The sequence below is a fragment of the Mus musculus genome, chromosome 5 (genome assembly GCF_000001635.26).
Source record: "Mus musculus strain C57BL/6J chromosome 5, GRCm38.p6 C57BL/6J".
In the NCBI taxonomy this organism is placed as follows: Eukaryota; Metazoa; Chordata; class Mammalia; order Rodentia; family Muridae; genus Mus; species Mus musculus.
This window is the reverse complement of record NC_000071.6, coordinates 137,162,484-137,165,018: the sequence shown is the minus strand read 5'-3', so window position 1 is coordinate 137,165,018 and position 2,535 is coordinate 137,162,484. Positions and strand designations below refer to the sequence as shown.

Below are 2,535 nucleotides of genomic sequence, written 5' to 3'. Positions count from 1 at the left end.
CTTCTTCTTCTTCTTCTCCCTCTTCTCCCTCTTCTCCCTCTTCTTCTCCCTCTTCTTCTCCCTCTTCTTCTCCCTCTTCTTCTCCTTCTTCTTCTCCTTCTTCTTCTTCTCCTTCTTCTTCTCCTTCTTCTTCTCCTCCTCCTCCTCCTCCTCCTCCTTCTTCTTCTTCTTTTCTTCCTTTTCTTCTTCTTCTTCTTCTTCTTCTTCTTCTTCTTTTCTTCTTCTTCTTTCTTCTTCTTCTTCTTCTTCTTCTTCTTCTTCTTCTTCTCCCTTCTTCTTCTTCTTCTTCCTTCTCCCTTCCCTTTTTCTTCTTTTCTTCTTTCTTCCCCCTTTCTCCTTCCCCTTCCCCTGCTGCCTTCTCTCCTTCTCTCTGTCCCCATCCTTTTCACTCTCCCTTCCCCTCCCCACCCTCAGTGTCCTTCTGCCTTTCAAGCAGAGGAAGCCTCAGGACCACAGCAGGGTAGAACGCCTGAAGCCCCAGAGTCTGACTTTCTCATGAACTAGCATGCGTTAGAGTCAGCCCAACTCCTCTCTGTTCTGTTTCCTCCTCTGAAAAGACAAGGGTTGGTCCATGTGTGGGGAAAGCCTGTTATCCCCAATACTCTGGAAGTTCAAGACCTACTATAGACCGAGTTCAAGGCCAGCCTCAGCAAATTAGTGAGACCCTGTCTCAAAATAAAAAGTAAAAATAGGGATGAGAGTGGGGTGAGGTAGCACAAGCCTTTAGGACTTGGGAGGCAGAGTCAAGTGGATCTCTATGAGTTCAAGGCCAGCCTGCTCTAGAGAAGGAGCCCCAGGACAGCTAGAGCTACAGAGACTCTGTCTCAAATATATATATATATATAAAACAATAAAGAGGACTGAAGATGTAGCTCAGGGACAAAGCACCTGCCTAGAATTCTCCAGTGTGGTACTAGGGCATGGCTCAGCAGTAGATCACCTGGACAGAACGCCAAGCCAGGGAGCAGGCTGATAAGATACAGTTCAGTGGTAGAGTGATTGCATGGCATGTGTGAAGCCCTAGGTTGGGATTTCTTTTTCATCTTTGTGTGTGTGTGTGTGTGTGTGTGTGTGTGTGTGTGTGTGTGTGTGTATTTTTTGCTTTAAAAATTTTTAGACATTTTCTTTATTTACATTTCAAATGTTATCCCCTTTCCTGGTTTCCCCTCTGAAAAACCCCTATCCCTTCCCCCCTCCCTCTGCTCACCAACCTACCCACTCTCACTTCCTGGCCCTGGCATTCTCCTACACTGGGGCATAGAACCTTCACAGGACCAAGGGCCTCTCCTCCCATTGATGACTGACTTGGCCATCCTCTGCTACATATGCAGCTGGAGCCATGAGTCCCACCATGTGTACTCTTTGGTTGGTGGTTTAGTCCCTGGGAGCTCTGCGGGGGGGGGTTACTGGTTAGTTCATATTGTTGTTCCTCCTATGGGGCTGCAAACCCCTTCAACTCCTTGGGTACTTTCTCTAGCTCCTTCATTGGGGACCCTGTGCTGAGTCCAGTGGATGGCTGTGAGCATCCACTTCTGTATTTGTCAGGCACTGGCAGAGCCTCTCAGGAGACAGCTATATCAGGCTCCTGTCAGCAAGCACTTGTTGGCATCCACAATAATGTCTGGGTTTGGTGAGTGTATATGGGATGGATTCCCAGGTGGGTCAGTCTCTGGATGGTCGTTCCTTCAGTCTCTGCTCCATACTTTGTCTCTGTAACTCCTTCCATGGTTATTTTGTTCCCTCTTCAAAGAAGGATTCTTTTTCATCTTAAAGTTCCGTTTGCTTATGTGCGTCTGATATGGTTACCCACAGAGACCAGAAGGGAATGTTGAGTTCCTTGAGCAGGAGTTACAGATGTTTGTGATCCGCCCTGATGTGGGATGCTGGGATCTGAATGTCCAGGCTTCCACAGAACAATAAACACTCTAAACCCACAGCCATCTCTCTGGTTCCCCCAGGACGGGGGTGGTGGGGGGAGGGGTAGCAGGGAGAAGGGGTTGGAATTTCTAAGGATCTGTTCATCTTATTTGCTTACGACTCATTGGTCCTGAGGACCAGGACCATGAAAGCAAGAGATAAGAGTAGCTCACTCTCAGACTGCCCCTACCCCTGGTAAGGGAAACTGAGGCACAAACAAAACCCACAAAGTCCAACGGTTCCTCCTCCCCCAACAAGATGACACCTTGGGAAGGTCAGGGGAGACAGGAAGAGGACTGAGAGTCAGGAGTTCTCCAAGTCACCCGTGGACAAAATCCTACCATCGTAGAGGGCCTGCCTTGGACTTTGTCCTGCCTTGGAACTCACTTTGCGAGGGTCATTGACCCCCGAGGCCATGGCTCCCTATCGGCTCTTTTCCAGTGAGGGCTTGGCAAGAAGGACAAGGGGTCAGAACACCTGAGAACAGTTCTTATGAGGTATGGTTTAGGATCCTGCCGGGTCTCAGTAGGGCAGGAACTTCCCCATGCTCTGTCACCTCATTTCCCTCTCCCTCTCCATCCCCTCCCCCTCTCCCTCTTCACCCTCTCTCCCCCTCCC

At 49.3% G+C, this 2,535-nt stretch overlaps 1 protein-coding gene and 1 long non-coding RNA gene across 4 annotated transcripts in view; one reads left to right on the top strand and one right to left on the bottom strand.

The window, feature by feature from the left end:
* Muc3 (mucin 3, intestinal) overlaps window positions 1–2,535 on the top strand; it is a 31,125-nt gene that overhangs the window by 1,030 nt on the left and 27,560 nt on the right. The window lies entirely within an intron of this gene.
* Window positions 1–2,535, bottom strand: part of Gm40348 — a 10,692-nt gene that overhangs the window by 7,926 nt on the left and 231 nt on the right. Inside the window, exon 2 of one of the 2 annotated variants that reach the window (XR_868607.3) lies at window positions 2,305–2,364. The exons of the other annotated variant lie outside the window; for it this stretch is intronic. This is a non-coding gene — a long non-coding RNA (predicted gene, 40348). The remainder of the gene's footprint in view (window positions 1–2,304; window positions 2,365–2,535) is intronic. 2 annotated transcript variants of the gene reach the window in all.